Below are 20,374 nucleotides of genomic sequence, written 5' to 3' on the forward strand. Positions count from 1 at the left end.
ACCTGGTGATGAACCCGACATACAGGTCGCATCTACCCCAGAAACAGTAGCATCGGAAGCTGATGAACCAACCGACGACAGGGGGCCAGAATCGCCTCCGCACCAAGAGCAAGACACTCGGGAAAGGCGCTATCCAGAAAGGATCAGGAAGCCTCCCCAAAGACTGAATATATAAATAGACTATTTTCAGCTAATGTTGCATGTTAAAAGTGTTAATTGTAATTAGTTTGATATTTAATTGTTAAATGAGTGTTATGGTACTGTTAATCTAAAAGGGGAGGAATTGTAATGTATATACCTTTAAGGGGGGAACTATCTTTTACAGCTCATGTATACTGCAGTACCAGCAGTGACCACACCTGTATATAGCACTGAGTAGTAATCTGTACAGATCAGTTCCTGTGTGAGCCACGTTGAGTAAACATCTGTTGTACCGTTCTCCTGCAGTCTGAGTCTTATTATACACGGACACAACAGGCTGGATAGCTCTTTTTCAGCCTGCACAGACACAATAGGCCAAATGGCCTCCTCCTGTGCTGTAAATTTCTATGATTCTATGATAATACTCACCTTCAGCAGCAAATTCTTCGAGGTCTGGTGCTAGTTAGATGGATAGATTAGCTGCCATTACATTTAGCTGCCTGCTGTAATTTTAACCTTAGAACTGCATTCAAATCTCTTCCAATCACATACGTATAATGTGCCACTTGATAGACCGAATATACATTCCATTGAGAAATAAAAACTCCATGTTAAAAGTGATCCATCCGTGGCTAACTAAAGAAGTTAAGGATAATATTAGATTAAAAGAAAAGGCTGAAAATGTTGCAAAGATTAGCAGTAAGCCTGAGGATTGGGAAAGCTTTAGCAACCAGCAAAGGATGACCAAAACATTGATAAAAGGGGAGAAAATAGAATATGAGAGTAAACTAGCTAGAAATATAAAAACAGATTGTAAGAGCTTCTACAAGTATGTAAACAGGAAGAGAGTAGCAAAAGTAAGCGTTGGTCCCTTAGAGTCTGAGACAGGTGAAATTATAATGGGGAATAAGGAAATGGCAGAGACTTTAAACAAATATTTTGTATCTGTCTTCACAGTAGAAGACACAAAAAGCTTACCAAGTATAGTGGGGAACCAAGGGGCTAATGAGAGTGAGGAACTTAAAGTAATTAATATCAGTGGAGAAAAAGTACTTGAGAAACTAATGGGACTAAAAGCTGGCACATCCCCTGGACCTGCTGGCCTACATCCTAGGGTTCTAAAAGAGGTGGCTGCAGAGATAGTAGATGCATTGGTTGTGATCTTCCAAAATTCCTTAGATTCTAGTATGGTCCCAGCAGATTGGAAGGTAACAAATGCAACCCTGCTATTTAAGAAAGGAGGGAGAGAGAAAACAGGGAACTACAGGCCAGTTATCCAGACATCAGTCGTCGGGAAAATGCTGGAATCCATTATTAAGGAAGTGGTAACAGGGCACTTAGTATGATTAGACAGAGTCAACATGGTTTTATGAAAGGGAAATCATGTTTAACAAATTATTCGAGTTTTCTGATGATGTAACTAGCAGGGTAGATAAAGGGGAACCAGTGGATGTAGTATATTTGGATTTCCAAAAGGCATTCGATAAGGTGCCACATAAAAGGTTGCTACGTAAGGTAAGAGCTCATGGGGTTGGGGGTAATATATTAGCATGGACAGAGGATTGGTTAATCGACAGAAAACAGACAGTAAGAATAAATGGGTCATTTTCCGGTTGGCATGCTGTAACGAGTGGAATGCCACAAGGATCAGTGCTTGGGCCTCAACTACTTACAATCTATATTAATGACTTAGATGAAGGGATTGAGTGCAATGTTTGCTGATGATACAAAGCTAGGTGGGAAAGTAAGCTGTGAGGAGGACACAAAGAGCCTGCAAAGGGATATAGACAGGCTAAGTGAGTGGGCAATGAGGTGGCAGATAAAGTATAATGTGAGGAAATGTGAGGTTATTCATTTTGGTGTCCTCGCACAGGAAACACAGAAAGTTAGCATGCAGGTACAGCAAGCAATTAGGAAGGTAAATGGCATGTTGGCCTTTATTGCAAGGCGGTTGGAGTACAAGAGTAAGGAAGTCTTACTACAATTGCACAGGGCTTTGGTGAGATCATACCTGAAGTACGGTGCACAATTTAGGTTTCCTTATCTGAGAAAGGACATACAGGCCTTAGAGGCGGTGCAACAAAGGTTCACTGGATTGATCCCTGGGATGAGAGAGTTGCCCTATGAGGAGAGATTGAGTAGATTGGGCTAAACTCTCGGGAGGTTAGAAGAATGAGAGGTGATCTCATTGAACATATAAGATTCTGAGGGGGATTGACAGGGTAGATGCGGAGAGGTTGTTTCCCCTGGCTGGAGAGTCTAGAACTAAGGGCATAGTCTCAGGATAAGGGGTCGGCCATTTAAGACTGAGATAAAGAGGAATTTCTTCACTCAGAGGGTTGTGAATCTTTGGAATTCTATACCCCAAAGGGCTGTGGATGCTGAGTCGTTGGGTATATTCAAGGCTGAGATAGATTTTTGGACTCTAGGGGAATCAAGGGATATTGGGATCAGGCGGGAAAGTGGAGTTGAAGTCAAAGATCAGCCATGATCTTATTGAATGGCGGAGCAAGCTCGAAGAGCCGTATATGCTCCTAATTTTTTTGTTCATATGACAACACAGACCGACTATTCAACATTGTGCACCACTGCAAAAGCATGTACACACTGGCTCTGGTGCTATCTCTGGATGGAGAAAAGATTTTTGATCAGATAAAGTTAAGGTTTTTACTTCCTGTGCATGAGCAGGTGGCCTTTGGGAGCACGTTCAGAAGATGGATCAAAATCCTCTACTTCCACCTCTCGTCCTCTGCGCAAACTAATGGCTATACCTTGCCAGCTTTCCTCTTCTGATCAGCAACCAGGTAGGGTTGATCCCTGTCCTCTCTCCTTTTTGTCCTGACCATTGAACTCCTAGTTGCAGCATACAAATGAATCCATGCATCTTGTGTGTGCAGGGTGGTGCAGTGGAACACAAACCATCCACTTAAGCAGACTTGGCAGGAAGATTGTGAGAAGGGATGAAAAGCACAAGGGAATTGGGGGGGGGGGGGGGTGATTGATTTGGGGTAGAAAACTGCATAAACGGCTTCTGCCTCATTTTTCTGCCACAAAAAGTTATTTGTCCCAATGATGCGCTAAAGTTACTCCAAAAACGGTGTGTAAATTCTCCCCAAAATAATTACAGATGAAGAAGGCCATTTCGCCCATCTTGATTGTAATGTATTCCCCATTGTAGCTTCCAACTGTTTCAGAAATGATTCCAGGAATTTGCTTTCATTTCTTTTATCTGAAGTTTTATTCCACATGTTGATCACTCTTTGTCCAATGTAGAGGAGACTGCATCGTGAGCAGTGAATACAGTATACTAGATTTCAAGAAGTACAAGTAAATCGCTGTTTCACATGGAACGCTGGAATTTGCTGCTCACGATGTGGCCTCCTCTACATTGGGGAGACCGAACGCAGATTGGGTGACCGCTTTGCGGAACACCTCCATTCAGTCCGTAAGGGTGACCCCGAGCTTCCGGTCGCCTGTCATTTTAATTGACCGCTCCATTCCCACTCAGACCTCACCGTCCGCGGCCTCTTGCATTGTTCCACGGAAGCCCAGCCTAAGCTCGAGCAACAGCACCTCATCTTCCAATTAGGCACTTTATAGCCTTCCGGACTCAATATCGAGTTCAACAATTTCAGATCATAACCTCGACCCCTATCATATTTTTATATATTTTTTATCCACACTTTTGGTTTGTGCCTTTTCCTTTTTTTTTTCTCTCCCACATGGCAGCTGTCATTCATTCTGCCAGCGCATTTCACACTTCATCTAGAGCCATCCTTTGTTTCTTTACCTGTCCCATTACCATCTCGTCTCACCTTGAATATCTCTTAATGTCTCTTTACCTCTCTCAGACCTTCCCTTTTGTTCTTTCATCCCCTCCCCCATTTCCCAGCCCCCAAACTTGCTTTTTAATCTGTTTCATTTCCTCCTTTTTTCTCAGTTCTGACGAAAGGTCTTCGACCTGAAACATTAACTCTGTTTCTCTCTCCACGGATGTTGCCTGGCCTGCTGAGTTTTACCAGCGTTTTCTGTTGTTATTTCGGATTGCCAGCATCCGCAGTATTTTGCTATCGATAAAGGGAAGTTACTCTGATTCGTGGAATGTGTCAAGTGGTATTCCCCAGAGACCTGTACTGTGGCCTCAGTTTTTCACCATATATATCAATGACTTGGATGAAAGAATAGAGAGTTGTATATCCAAGTTTGCAGATTACACTAAATTAGGAGGCACAGTAACTTGTAGAGATGGGGCAGGAGCTTACAAAGGAACCTAGACGGAATAAGTGAATGAACAGAACTTTGGTAGGTGGAGTCCAATGTCAGGAACTGTGAGGTAATCCACTTTGGATCCTAAAAAGACAAGTAAGAATATTTTCTTAATTGCAAGTATTAGAAACTGTGGATGTGCAAAGGGATTTGGAAATCAGAAAGCACTTTTCACACATAGGTTATTGAGAATGTGAAAATGCGTAACTCTCAAAAGGCTGTGGATGCTGGGTCAGTTGAAATTTTCAAGACTGAGTTTGACAGATTCGTATTAGGTAAGGGTATCAAGGGATATGGATCAAAAGTGGGTAAATGGAGTTGAGGTACAGATCAGCCATGATCTAATCGAATGGTGAAACAGGTTCAAGGAGCTGTATGGCCTACTCCTGTTTCTATGTTCATATGAAAGTCTACTAAGACTCCTAGGTCTTGTTCAACTTCATCCTTAGGTACTTCAGCATTGTCATGGAGATGTCAGCCGTGGCTCAGTGGTAGCGCTACCACCTCTGAGTCAGAAGGTTGTGGGTTGAAGTCCCACTCTAGGGACTTGAGCACAAAATCTAGCACTGAGGGAGTGCTGCACTGTCAGAGGTGCAGCCTTTTGGATCAGATGTTAAATCGAGGCACCATCTGCCCTCTCAGGTGTACGTAAAAGATCCCATGGCTCTATTTCAAAGAGTTCTCCCCTGTGTCCTGGCCAACATTTACCCTTCAATCAACACGTAAAACAGATTAACTGGTCATTTTCTCATTGCTGTTTGTAGGACCTTGCTGTGCACAAATTGGCTGCTGCATTTCCCTACATTACAACAGTGACTACACTCCAAAAGTACTTCTTTGGCTGTAAAGAGCAATGTTGTGATATCGTGAAAGGTGTTGTATCAATGCAAGTTCTTTCTTTTCTTTATGTGTGTTGATAGTTTATTCCTCCTAGATGTAGCACTTTACATTTGTCGGCATTCAATTTCATGTGCCATTGTCCTGCCCACTTACATATCTTTTTTCAACTCATTTTGTAGATTCCACGTTGCCTCTTGCGAACCCACTGCCCCTTTTATTTTGGTATCATCTGCATATTTTACCACTTTGCATTGAGATTTAAATCTGGATGATTTATTTAAATTCTAAACAGTACTGACCCCTGAGGTGCCCCACTTAGTACTTCCCCCAATCTGACGTAACTACTCGAATGAGTACTCATTGTTTCCTATCCTTCAATCAGTTACTTATCCATTCCTAGGGTTTACCCTGATTCCCCACAGTTCTGAGGTTAACTAATAAGCTTTTGTGTGAAACTTTATCAAAGATCTTTCAAAAGTCGACACCCACCACATCATAGGGCTTACAACAACAACAACTTATACATTGTACTTGGGTTGTCATTTGCTCAAAGAAGTTGAGGAGGTTGGCCAGGCAGGATCTTTCCCTTCTGAACCCATGCTGACTGCTGCTAATTAGGTTATTGTTGTACAGATGCTCCTCAAGTTTACTCCTGATAATCAATTCCATTATTTTCAGCCCGGAAGGAATGAGTAAAAGGGGAGCACTATGGTGACCAGCCGTAAACACACATGCACATATTTGGTTCAATAAAACATTGTTTAAAAGTATTATTGTAATATTGGTGCATTTAAATTGTGGAGGAGCAAGGAAAACAAGTGTAGCCGTAAAGAATGATGATGTGACAAAGGAGGAGGGGGTGTTAGTTTGACTGTAAGGCTTCTCTTTTTATTCAAGACAGGATAGGGCAGTTGTATGGTTGGGGGAGGGAGGATTCAAGCTCTGTGATAGCGAAACTGTTGTTGGTGGCTCAGGAGATGGCTAGGCGAATTTTTTAACATCTCTCAAGGGGGCTTGTGTTTTTTGCCCTTGGTCTGCCTCCAAATATACCACTTTTCTAGAGGAGGGGTCACTCAATACCAAATATGGCCTCCATCACTGAGTGTAAGAGATTGACAGCATTCAGCAACAAACTTCTAATGCAAAAAGCCAAAGATAAAGCCCTTTCTTGACAATAGCAGCCTTTTACTTTAAGAGAGATAACATTTAAAGTCCCAATTTCAATCCCCTGTGCCCGACAAGAACAGAGCATGTGGGAGATTAAAATCCTTGCAGCAACCAACTCACCCTACACTCATCAGCCTATGCTGTGTGCCATTTTAACAGGTGCATTCTGGCCAGCCAACGAGGCCCTTGCAGTAGGCAGGTGAGGGCTTAATTGAAATTCACAAGTCGGAGTCTGATGATATCATTGAGACCCTGACTATATTTTAACATAGGACAGCCACGTTTGGCACTCAGTGCTGGCCTCACCAGGACTGAAGGAGCAGCAGGCCCAAAACAGGGCCACAGAGGTAAGTTATTTTTTTATTTTGAATTTTTTCCTTGTGACCAGGCATGCTCTTCCATGTCTCCCAAGTAAACATAGGGTTTCTCTCCCCTAACCGTGATCAGCTACCCCACCATCAGTTACCTGACTGCCACAGACTATTTCCTTGGGTCAGCCCCCTGTCGCACTTGCCTGACTCCTGTCCTGTTGACGTCGGGTTTGGGAGGGAGTTGGGCTTGGTATATTTAAATGAGGCCCGGGAGTTAAAATGGCCCTGGCTTCTTGTCGACAAACTGGGGCGAGCCTGATGCTCGCCAGGCCGACACCACGTTCTCCCCTCATCCCCAGTTAAATTCAGGCTTAAGTTACAGCTCAGGAAGCAGTAGTGCAAAGTTTTTATGAGGCATTTGCCCCTGATCCATACCTGGTGCTATTAGAGGAAATCTCGGTGCAGGCCCATTTGTCCTTTATTTGCATGTAATTTACACTGTTGCACCCTCTATAGGCAAAGTCAGGCACATGCACCAGAAAACCCATTGAGGAATTCGGGAGCTCCACTATTCAAGCACAGAATCGAGGAAAGGATTAGTATCCGTTTTACCTCTGTGTTGCGCTGAGTTAATTCACAAGTCATTTGGGAGCAGAGTAGAGGAAAATCTCAAATCTCTCCTCTTACCTTTAATGAATAGTTCCCTACTGTTTTAATGAATCTTCATATAACAGCATAATAAGATAAAGAAATTGGAAGATTTGAAAATATTAAAAATGTAGAGGCTTTTCTTACACACCTAGCCACTCTAAATGTATTTTGCATTTGTAATGCCTTAAAAGAGGATGCCTTGAAAAGCTACAGTTCTATCAGGAGAAAACCTTTTACCAACTGATTGTTAAGGGAACTTCTTATGAGTTGTGTGACATACAACAATTTTATGAAGAACATGATATTTGCATATTAGTGACAGTCCTATGATACAGGCGGCATTATACAGGAAGTAGGAGCACACATCAAGGGCTCTATTTTTTGAGGGTCTGGCGCTAAGCACTTTAGACCTGTTTGCAATGTAATTGCACACATTACCAATCAGCTAATTGTACACCACTTTTGACTTCACTCAGTTTTGATTTACTTCCAGCAAAAGTTAAGCCATCCAATCATCAGAAATCATTAATAATCAGTTAAGCACTGAAACAATATGGATACGAAACCCTTGACTACCATAAGTAACTAAACAGTCATATTGACAGAAGAGGTGATTGGAAAATAACTAACATAATTAAAAAATCAAGGACTCCCAGATTTATTGAGCAAAGGTAAATGTGGTGGAGAAGGTACCAAGTATCCAACCACATCAATCTTCTCCCTGGCCACTGTCTCAGCCTGAACCTGACTGCTCGCAACCTTGCTGTCCTATTTGATCCTGAGCTGAGCTTTTGACCCCTTATACTCTCCATTGCAAAGACCACATAATTCCATCACTGTAATGTCACCCAACTCCGCCTCTGCCTCAGCCCATGTGCTGCTGAAACTCTCATCTATGGTTTTGTTACCTCTAGACTCGACTGTTCCAATGCTCTTCTGACAGGTCTCCCATCTTCCACACTACATAAACTTAAGCTCATTCAAACTCTACTGCCCATATCCTAACTCACATCAAGTCCCATTCACCCATCACACATGTGCTCGCTGACCTGCATTGCCTCTCGGTCTAGCAACGCCTCAGTTTTAAAATTCTCATCCTCATGCTCAAATTCCTCCATGGTCTTGCCCTTCCCTATCTCTGTAACCTCCTCTAGTCCTACAATTTTCCGAGAACTCTGCGTTCCTCCAATTCTGGCCTCTTGAGCACCCTCTATTTTCTTCACCCCACCATTGCCGGCCTGCCTTCAGTCGTCTAGGCCCTAAAGTCTGGAATTCCCTCCCTAAACTTCTCCGCCTCTCCAACAATCTCTCCTCCTTTAAGACGCTCCTTAAAACCTGCATCTTTGACCGAGCTTTTTGGCCACCCGTAATAATGTCTCCTTTTTTGGCTCGGTGTCAATTTTTGTCTGATTACGCTCCTCGGAAGCGCCTTGGGGTTTTTTCCTACATTAAAGGTCCTATATAAGTGCAAAAGCAAAATACTGCGGATGCTGGAAATCTGAAATAAAAACAGAAAATGCTGGAAATACGCAGCAGGTCAGGCAGCATCTGTGATTCTCTGCTCCACTCCCACTCTGACCTCTCTGCCCTCGGCCTCTTACACTGTTCCAACGAAGCTTAATGTAAGCTCGAGGAACAGCATCGCATCTTTCGATTAGGCACTTTACAGCCTTCTGGACTCAACATCATGTTTAACCATTTCAGACCATAACATCTGCCCCTATTTTTTCACATAGCAGCTGTTGATGATTCTGCCATTCCCATTTACACCTCTTCTAGAGCCATCTTTTGTTTCTTCACTTGTCCCATTACCATCTCCTTTTACCTTGCACCATCATCTCTTTTGTCATTTAATCACGCCTGCCTTGCTTCTAATCACAGACCTTCCTTTTTGTTTCTTCCTCCCCTCACCCTGCCCCTGCACTTGCTTAGAATCTGTTACATCTCTAACTTTTTCCAGTTCTGACAAAAGTTCATCAACCTGAAACATTAACTCTGTTTTTCTCTCCACAGATGCTGCCTGATCTGCTGAGTATTTCCAGCATTTTCTGGTTTCATTCTATGTAAATGCAAGTTGTTGTTGTAAACTAAATGGAACAGTAACTAGCAGATGATATCCAACTGCTAATAATTGACTCAATTGGGATTTTAGTCCACTAGCTTTAAGTGTTTATCAGAGAGTTTTTGTTTTATTTATTAGTTATAACTCCTGCTAACCAAAACCACTAGGCATTTGCTTCAGGTGTAATACATTTTTGCTACAATAGCCATGTTTAAAGTTGTCTTCAAGTGTCAGCCATCTGTTTTTGAAATCACTGGACTTGAAATCTCATCAACGACTGGTTCCTTGTTTTGAGAAGTAGTATTAAAAGGGTCCACAGAATCTTTATCTGAAGGTACCTGTTCAGATAAGCCTGTGCTATCCTGGGTCAGTGATCCTATTTTATTTATTTTTTCTTTTGTAGGCTTTGCAACAAAGCCATCAAGAAAGTCCAGTTTCCGTGGCAGCATTCCATTATTGAAGAGATATTTGGTCAGATATGAAACGCTGATGTTCATCAGCAAGGATGATAACATTGATAAGGTTTTGAAGGGAAATGTTTGAACATATATTGGTCCAGATGGAAACTTGATATCTAAATAACACCCAGCATAACAGATAAATGGCTGTAGACGGAGGTAAGGTTCACCACCACCAATGCGCAGGAAAAGACCAAGGATGTAACCAGTGAGGCAGCCATATGCGTTGCTTCCCTTGATATAGAGTACGGACACCAGTTGAGGAAAAAGAAGAACGAAGATAAGATCCGAGCTCAGATACCACAATCCATAGACAGAAGTGGACAGACATGTCATTGCTGCTGCTGTTGATCCAAACAGTACAATAGCTGCTCTCATTGCCCACACCAGTTCATTATCTTTGGCCTGTAATGCACATAAAGAGGGGAAAAATACTCATTGACTGTTCTTATTGTACATTGTGACAAAATTACTTTAAAAGGGTTTTTAAAAATGTATTCATCTTCCAGTTTTCTCCAGCTCCTGAAAGTGCTGAATCCTGCTGAGGTGTGGTGCTATGGATGTTGGTCAGATCTTTTACCTCGCCCAACTGGCCATTCTTCATGTGTGAACCTAGACAGTGGTTGCCAACAGGTTGTTTGACTGTGTGCTGTCACAGCCAAGTCGGATTGTGTCCTCAATCAATGTCTAAACACATGCAGCTCCTAGCAAGAATCATTAGATAGTGATCAGGAGAAGGAACCCTTAGGTTAATTGTAGCAGTAATGCTGCCACCCTGCCTGAAGTCAGCTAACTCAGCACAGAGGGGCATTGAACCCATAAAACAAGGCTATACACATAATTTTTCAATTTTGCCAATAGATACCAACTAATTAGATTTCAGCGGCCTACTCAAAAATGTACATGCCAATAAAAGAGCTAGACTTCAAGGATTTTGTTTGAAAAATCGATGTGCTAAACTCTAGTGATTCAACATTTAAAAAAGTTGTAAAATTTAATTTTGGGTCACATTTACAATAATTTTGGTCACTAGGCAGAGCATACTTCTCCATCACCACTTTATAAACTGAGCTCCTGGACTGAACTCCTTTAGTGGTGACCATCCATCATAAGGTCAGAAGTGGGGATGTTCGCTGATGATTGCACACTGTTCAGCACCATTCGAGACTCGTCAGATACTGACGCAGTCCGTGTCCATATGCAGCAAGACCTGGACAACATTCAGACTTGGGCTGACAAGTGGCAAGTAACATTCGCACCACACAAGTGCCAGGCAATGACCATCTCCAACAAGCAAGACTCTAACCATCTCCCCTTGACATTCAAAAGCATTACCATCGCTGAATCCCCCACTATCAACATCCTGGGGGTTACCATTGATCAGAAACTGAACTGGACCAGCCATATAAATACTGTGGCTACAAGAGCAGGCCAGAGGCTGGGAATTCTGCGGTGTGTGTCTCACCTCCTGACTCCCCAAAGCCTTTCCACCATCTACAAGGCACAAGTCAGGAGTGTGATGGAATACTCTCCACTTGCCTGGATGAGTGCAGCTCCAACAACACTCAAGAAGCTCGACAGCATTCAGGATAAAGCAGCCCGCTTGATTGGCACTCCATCCACCTTCAACATTCACTCCCTCCACCACCGGCGCACTGTGGCTGCAGTGTGTACCATCTACAAGATGCACTGCAGCAACTCGCCAAAGCTCCTTCAACAGCACCTTCCAAACCCGCGACCTCTACCACTTAGAAGGACAAGGGCAGCAGACGCATGGGAACATCACCACCTACAAGTTCCCCTCCAAGCCACACACCATCCTGACTTGGACCTGTATCGCCGTTCCTTCACTGTCGCTGGGCCAAAATCCTGGAACTCCCTTCCTAACAGCATTGTGGGTGTACCTACACCATATGGACTGCAGCGGTTCAAGAAGGCGGCTCACCACCATCTTCTCAAGGGCAATTAGGGATGGGCACTAAATGCAGGCCTAGCCAGCCAGCGATGCCCACATCCCATCAATGAATAAAAAAAAATAATAAAAATTCTCCATATGTGAGCCAAGGCAGAGAATTTCAGCAGGTGTTTCACACATGAAATGGGTCACAGCTGAGTCCAATTCTGTCCTCACCTAATATTCACATGTGCACATATTCCAGCAGGGGCCACTAAGTAATGATTAGGAGAGAGAACACTGGCTGATTTGTTTCCCTCCAAGGGCACTCAGACCGATTGCAGAATTCCTGCTATCCATCCTAACTGGGATCAATTAACTTAAAGTAGACCATGCGTTAAAACTAAAGCATCACTGACTCAATACCGCACTATGTGAAGGAAACATTTACCCATAGAGATACTGTGGGAATATGCACACTTTCTAAAATGTCAAAATTTACATGCAACTATAATTCCAGTTTTTTACATAAATATCCTGGAATTGTGTTTTAGAGAGAGGTCTAGACAGTTCTCATAATTTGAAGTTCTGGATTTTTACCCAGGGATATACCAGCCCACCTAGATATTAATGAATCTATACATTATTGTGATATTTATTCAGATAACAGGTTCTTGACTTACTTTTTTCTGCGTATTTTTGAAATCAAGGGGGGGAATGTCAGTGCTGGAAACAGAAAACATTTCCACTTTGGGCACCAAAGGGGCAATTTTAACTCCCAGTGGGAAGTCAGTGGGATGCATAGGCTGTCTGCCCGGGACTCTCCATGGGAGGCCCAGAAGATATTGGCCCAGAAATTTGGGACGGGGGCTTCCCGCGGGTGCAAGCCCCCGACCTACACTTACCTAGCGCGCCGGCAGTTGAGCTCTGGGCCTGCGTAGAATTCCTCTCCGGTGCCTGGCCCAGAGGCCGGCGCGCTGTGCTGGCGTGTCCCAGGGGCGTAGTTAGTGCGATGCGTCCCCTGGGATCACATGAGCCATGGGCAGCCAATCGGAGGAGGGAAAAGCCCATTCATAAGATTGACAGAAAGACCTGTCAAAACGTATGCATGCTGAGGGCCCAAAACAGTAGTTAACCTTCAAATACATTTTTTTTAAATCACACTTTTTAAATAAACTATAAATTACATTAAATAACTATTTTAAACAATAATTTAAATTTTTGAGAAAAATAATTTTATAAAAAAACAGGGCTAAAAATAAACTTACCTTGCTTTAAAGTATTTAAAAATAACAAATCTGTGGAAAAAATGTTTTAATTTTAATTAATTGACCACTTACCTTTTAAAATGCAGTCCTTACGCCTGGTTTTTACATTTCTGAAATCTAAAGACTTACCCTCATGGAAAAACCTGTAAAAAACACCTAAGTTCAAAGCGCACGCGCAGACTCCCGCGCGCACGCGTTTGACCTCTGAACCCCTTCGTTCAGAGGATCGGAAGTGCCGGTTTCCCGCGCATGCGTAGTGCATGCAAGGATCCGGCACTTCCATCGGGTCCACGCATGAGTACCCCATGCGTACTCACGCGTTGGGACCTGAATTTCTGGGCCAGTAACTGCCAGGCCTCACTTACATCCCTGGAAAGGTCACTGACCTGAAACGTTAACTGTTTCTCCCTCCACAGATGCTGCCTGAGCTGCTGAGTGTTTCCAGCATTTTCTGTTTTTACTTCAGATTTCCAGCATCCGCAGTATTTTGCTTTTGTACTCATTTACATCCCGTCGGCCAGCTGCCCGCTCAAAATGTCATAAAGAGGCAGCTGGCCGACTGCCACCAGGTGAAAATCAGGAGACCTTCCACTGGCACTCAAGTAAGTTGTGGAAGGGCGTTCGACAAGGTCTCATTGGGGGAAGGGGGAAACCCGGGGCTGCAGAGACGCAGACTATCCTTGTGGGGTCCGGAAGACTACTTATGCTCCTCATGGCCCTAAAAAGATAAGTTTAAAACTTACCTTTTCGGGTCTCTCTTTCTTCCCCGGCGGGTTTTGCTGAGCATGTGGCCGATGCAGGCAACTTGCTCAGCACACCATTAAAGTCCCATTGGGGTCCTATGTACATTATAGGACATTGATTAACATGTGTTAAGGAGACTCACGTCTGAGTCAGATGAACAACTCAGCCGCTGGCAAAAATAGAAGGGTTAAACCTGCTGTGGGGTGGGAATGGAGTGGCAAGTTGTCCCGCTCGATTTTAACTCCTGCTCTGCCTGGTTTCCATTGGGAGGAGGAAGTTAAATACCTAATCAAATGTCAGAATCAAACGTTATCAGGTCTGGTATAGAATGGGTCCCCAACAGGGTAAAACTCTCTGGCCTAGAAATTCGGTGGGCTGCGCCACCAGTTAGCACCTAAAGAGGGCACTCAGTGGCTTTAGCGCCACTGGCCACGCCTCCCGCGATATTTAGCTGGGGCGCTAATGGCGGCGTTCGCCTGTTGCGCTGCGCCGCCACTGATGACGTCATCGGTGTGCGCAGCGCCCCGCTACTGCCCCAATCTCGATATTGGTAGCGCCCGCCTCTGTAGCGCCGTTCGCAAATCGTGCCAGGTTCACGGGGCCTACCTGTGGCGGCAGTGGTGCAAATTAAGGTGGAGGTGCGGGGCGGCCGTTTTTTTCAGTGGCTGCCTGCCAGCACCTCTGTCCCCGGCCTCCTGACCTCCCCCCGCGGCAGTGCCGGCTGTTTTCCGAGAGCCCGGCACTTCTCCTCGGTGCCGGGCTCTTTTGCCGGCACTCGTGATCTCCGATCGCGCTGGTGCAGGCCCCTCCCCCTTAAGAATGGGAGGAAGGCCTGCAGTACCACAGCGCGCCGTGCCGCAGCGTGTGGCGCTGCGGCACGTTGCGCTGCGATATTCAGTTTCAGCGCCCTAAGAGGGACGCGGAGCGCCTCGAGCCTCGCCCTGTGTCCCTCTTGGGGCATTCAAGCTGAATTTCCGGCGGTTGCAACTGCTCCAATCGCTGCGCTAATTCCAGCGCCTAGGCGAGCTTGGCGCCCCGTTTGTGGCTCCACCGAATTTCTCCCCCTCTTTGTCTAATAATCAACATTAACTCCAATGTCAAAAGAGCATTAGTAGGAAATTTCCATCGCTCATCAGGGCTATCACCTCTTTGAGACTGCCAATTTCTATTGAATTGTGGGTACAGCAGGCTGCTTCACAGCAATGCTAAAGATGGTATTTAACCAGGGTCAATGGGAGATCAACTCCATCTCTATACCCAACTGTGGAACCCAGCAGTTGGTGGTTTCAGATCCAAGCTACAGATCTCAGGCCACAATGTTATCATAGTATGCCGCAGTTCAAGTCCCAAAAGGGAGAAGTTCAGCAGAGCTGGAGAGGGTGAATTTTAATAACATTTACAATTATTCCACAATTGATTGTCCCTTCTGGGGATAATGCAAAAACTATTTTTAATTCCTGCAAAATTACTCAAAATATTTTGTGCACGTGCATCATCTCACTAACCACTCAGATTGGGCTTTAGGGCTGCCTGTTTGAATGAAACCCAATGCAAATTACAGAAGGTATTTGCTCCAGGTTCGATCAATTGAGTGTAAAGGTACCGCTATAGCCAGCTGAGAGAGGAGATTTTATTCTACCAGTCTCTGCTGGATTTGAAACTAAAGGGGGAATTTTAAATCCCTCTGCCCAGCAGAAGCTGGGGGTTATAATCAAGCGGGTGGAATGGGGGTTATAATCAAGCGGCTCTATTTGCTGCTCAATTCCTGCCCTGCAGCAGGTTGTTCAGTAAACCCTGCTGGGGAAGTTGCGAAGACCTTAAAAGGTAAGATTTAAACCTATCTTTGTGGGGCCAGGAGGAGCTGGAGTACTTCTCCAGGCCCCACAAGGAAAGTCTGTCCCCTCTGCTGCCCTGGGTCCCATCCCTTCCCACCAGTGAAACCATGCCGAGCCAGCCCATGATTAGAGATACCAACTTTAGTTGGACGTATTCATGGAGGTGTCATCACTTGACCTCCCACCTCCAATGGCCCCACCCCATCAAATAGCCTTTTTTGCTCCCTCTCCAACACTTTTATAACTAATAAATGAAAGTATTTAACGAAAATGAAAAGAAGCAGCATGTTTCTTAATGTCCTTATGATTTTTCTCCTGAGCTGTTGGCAACCATGTCCAGGAGATTATTTTTTAATTCCTGGAGACTCCAGCACAATCCTGGAATGTTGGCAACCCTACCCGTGACTTACCTGACTGCTGACAATGGGGACTCTGAGCCACCCGACCTTTGCCTGCCGGCACTGGGGCTTTGTGCTCTTGCCGGCTTCCCGCCCAAGAGTTCAAATTCTCCCTTCGGCTTTAGGGGACAAATGGACTGTGTGCTAGCCCATTCTGCCACTTGATCTCAGGATGCTGATATTTTAAGTATATAATTTGACAATAAATATATAAATTTTTTAAATTATCAATACTGGTATATTTCAGCAACCTTCTTCAATAATAATAGTCAATACATTTGAAAGTTGGTGTGATTAAATAAATTGAGTTAGTTACCCATATTCCAAATTGAGCAATCACCATCATTCTTATAACTTAACAAAAATAGATTACTGGGTAAGATACGTCTAATATCATAAAAGAAAATAAATATGTACAATAAATAAGCTTGAAGACTTGTAGGTTTAAGGCATGCTCACTTCACGCCTAAATACAGAATGATAAATATTCCGAGTAAACATGGAACTTGCTGATAGGATGGAAGAGTCAGCTGATGACATCACTGCAGCAGAGATAGCTCCAAGGCCAAAAAATGCAATGTAACTTGGGCAAAGGTATTGTAGTATTATGGGCAAAATCATCTGAGTCTGATTCCTGTTCTCAGGGGTTGGAAGACCATAGGAGGTCTGATTCCAATCTGCAAAGAGATGTTAAAAAAATTGAATGTAACCCTTAGACTGCTAATAAGTGGAATCTTCCATTTAATAGTATTACAGGTGCCTGAATGTTCAAAAAACTTTATGAATTCAAAATTACATTATATAATTTCCTGACCATAATGTCTGAAGATAGAGATAATGTTCTGCAATAGGCAACTTAAAATTAATGAATTCATGTGCTTTAATAATTTTGCTGTTTGCAAACATATAACTATGCATTTAGTGAAATAGTGAAGAACCAAGTGTCTAGTGAGAATGAGGAACTAAAAGAAATTAGTATTAGTAAGAAATAGTACCTGAGAAATTAATGGGACTGAAAGCCGATAAATCCCCATGACCTGATGACCTACATCCTAGGGTTTTAAAAGAGGTAGCTATAGAGATAGTGGATGCATTGGTTGTCACCTACCAAAATTCCATAGATTCTAGAATGGTTCCCGCGGATTGGAAGGTAAGAAATGTAATCCCACTATTTAAGAAAGGAGGGAGAGAGAAAACGGGGAACTACAGACCAGTTAGCCTGACATCAATAGTAGGAAAAATGCTAGAATCTATTATTAAGGATGTGCTAATGTGAAGGAATAAGCAAAATACCTATTCAGAAAAATACACCATCCTATGAAAGAATTTTGACTTTATTAAAACATGACATACTAGGTTTGAAAATCTAAAAGCCTCAACAATGGAAAAGCTGTAAACAGCATACAGGATATTGAGATAAGATAAGTTGTTGACACTGAATCAATAGCCTTATTGAAGCAGAAGGTTAGAGGTTCCAGAACATCTGAAGCCTTGGAAAGAACACAATGTATACCAAGTTAAAGGCCTAGAAATTCGGTGGCGCCCCAAACAAGCTCACCTGGGCACCAGAATTACTGCTCTGGGCGGAGCTGCTTGCGCCATCCCGATATTCCGTTTCAGCGCCCCAAACGGAAGCGGGGCACGGCTCGAGACGCCCCGCGTCCCTCTTGGGGTGCTGAAACTGAATATCACAGTGCAACGTACGCTGCGGTACTGCAGGCCTTCCTCCCCTTCTTAAAGGGGAGGGGCCTGCACCAGCGCGATCTCCGATTGCAAGTGCCGGCAAAAGAGCCCGGCGCCGAGGGGAAGTGCTGGGCTCTTGGGACACAGCTGGCACTGCCCGGGGGGGGGGATCAGGAGGCCGGGGAGGGCGGCACGAGGAGGTGCTGGCAGGCGGCCAGCGAAAAAAATGGCCGCCCCGCACCTCCCCTTTAATTTGCGCCACTACCGCCACAGGTAGGCCCCCCTGAGGGGGGGCATGACCCAATATCGCGTTCGGGGCGGTAGCAGGGCACTGCGCACACCGATGATGTCATTGGTGGCAGCGCAGCGCTACAGGCTAATGCCGCCATTAGCGCCCCGCTAAATTTCACGGGAGGCATGGCCAGTGGCGCTAAAGCCACTAAGTGCCCTCTTTAGGTGCTAACTGGTGGTGCAGCCCACCGAATTTCTAGGCCAACGTGTCTTAAACCAACACTTCGGAAAGAATCACAGGAAATTAAAGAAACATATGCCTTCGTAAATATGACATCAAATGAAACACAGAGACACGAGTCTGTGTACAACCAGTTGAGGTAACTAAGAAGACAATGGTGCATCCAGTTGAGGTGTTTTTAATTTACACGTTGTAAAAAGATACAAACAGAAGACTTTGGTAAGAATGACATCAAATAGATGCACCAGCCATCACATTGTTTTTATGATGAGCTTCGAACACCTAGGGTAGAGACACAAGTCTGCATTGCTACTAGCTGAACTGACTGTAAAAATAGCAGGGGTCAACAGAAAAATTATTAGAGATAATTAACTTACATCAGCAGAAAACTTCAAAGGATATACCACTGAGAAAGGGTATAAAAATTGGACTTTCAAATGGGAAGATAGATTCGCTGTAAAGGGGCAAAGCGAATCTCGGCTTCAGAGGCAAGCTCTGTAAGTCTACAACTGGAGCTGAGCGGCGGACCTGCGAGAGGCACAGAGTCAGCGAGAGGAGGATAAAAAGAGTGTGGAGAGGAGGTCTGGGACCGGAGCTGAGCGGTGGATCTGTGAGAGACACAGAGTCAGCGAGAGGAAGATAAAAAGAGCGCGGAGAGGAGGCCTGGGTCCGGAGCTGAGCGGCAGACCTGCGAGAGGCACAGAGTCAGCGAGAGGAGGATAAAAAGAGCGCGGGGAGGAGGCCTGGGACCAGAGCTGGAGAGGAGACCTGGGACCGGAGCTGAGCGGCGGATCTGCGAGAGGTACAGAGTCAGCGAGAGGAGGGAGAGAAGTAAAAAGTAATCGAAGTGTGATGTCACCAAAAAGCAGGTAAGTGATTGGTTGGTGAGTATTTCTCTCTCGCTTTTTTCCAAACTTAAATTTTGTGGTTTAGAGTTTCTGGGGTCTCTTGTGTAGCGGGCACTGCTGGTAAACAAGGGCCCTTGCATATATCATTTAATTGTAGTGTAATTGGTGGGATTGATTTGATTTAATTTAATTTGAATTAATTAAAGGGTAAGTCATGGCAGTACAGCTTGGCGCTGTGGTATGCTCCTCCTGCACTATGTGGGAACTCAGGGACACTTCCTGTGTCCCTGACGACCATGTGTGCGGGAAGTGTATTCAGCTACAGCTACTGGCAGACCGCATTGCGGCCCATTTAGTGAAATAGTGAAGAACCAAGGGTCTAGTGAGAATGAAGAACTAAAAGAAATTAGTATTAGTAAGGAAATAGTACTGGGGAAATTAATGGGATGGAAAGCCGATAAATCCCCTGGACCTGATGGCCTACATACTAGGGTTTTAACAAAGGTGGCTATAGAGATAGTGGATGCATTGGTTGTCATATTCCAAAATTCCATAGATTCTGGAACGGTTCCCGTGGATTGGAAGGTAGCAAATGTAACCCCACTATTTAAGAAAGGAGGGAGAGAGAAAATGGGGATCTATAGACCAGTTAGCCTGACATCAGTAGTGAAGAACCAAGGGTCTAGTGAGAATGAGGAACAAAAAGAAATTAGTATTAGTAAGGAAATAGTACTGGAGAAATTAATGGGACTGAAAGCCGATAAATCCCCTGGACCTGATGGCCTACATACTAGGGTTTTAACAAAGGTGACTATAGAGATAGTGGATGCATTGGTTCATCACTAGTAGGGAAAATGCTAGAATCTATTATTATTCGATAAGATGCCACACAAGAAGTTATTAAACAAAATTAGGGCTCATGGGATTGGGGGTAATATACTAGCATGGATTGAGGATTGGTTAACGCACATAAAACAGAGAGTAGGAATAAACGGGTCATTTTCGGGTTGGCAGGCTGTAACTAGTAGGGTACCACAAGGATCAGTGCTTGGGCCTCAGCTATTTACAATCTACATCAATGATTTTGATGTAATATATCCAAGTTTGCTGATGATACAAAGCTAGGTGGGAATGTAAGTTGTGAGGAGGATGCAAACTGGCTGCAAGGGGATCTAGACAGGTTAAGCGAGTGGGCAAGAACATGGCAAATGGAATATAATGTGGAGAAATGTGAAGTTATCCACTTAAGTAGGAAAAATAGAAAAGCAGAGTATTTTTTAAATGGTGAGAGATTGGGAAATGTTGGTGTTCAGAGGGACCTGGGTGTCCTTGTATG

At 44.2% G+C, this 20,374-nt stretch overlaps 1 pseudogene across 1 annotated transcript in view; it reads right to left on the reverse strand.

Moving 5' to 3' along the window:
* Positions 1-9,538: 9,538 nt before the first annotated feature.
* Positions 9,539-20,374, reverse strand: part of LOC147111783 (high-affinity choline transporter 1 pseudogene) — a 63,152-nt pseudogene continuing 52,316 nt past the window's right edge. Inside the window, exons 2-3 of the transcript XR_015079674.1 lie at positions 16,495-16,712; positions 9,539-10,301 (exon numbers count right to left, since the gene is read on the reverse strand). The product of XR_015079674.1 is annotated as a high-affinity choline transporter 1 pseudogene (transcript). The remainder of the gene's footprint in view (positions 10,302-16,494; positions 16,713-20,374) is intronic.

The sequence above is a fragment of the Somniosus microcephalus genome, chromosome 10, assembly GCF_052327205.1.
Source record: "Somniosus microcephalus isolate GS21.2 chromosome 10, FLI_Smic_1.0, whole genome shotgun sequence".
Lineage (NCBI taxonomy): Eukaryota > Metazoa > Chordata > Chondrichthyes > Squaliformes > Somniosidae > Somniosus > Somniosus microcephalus.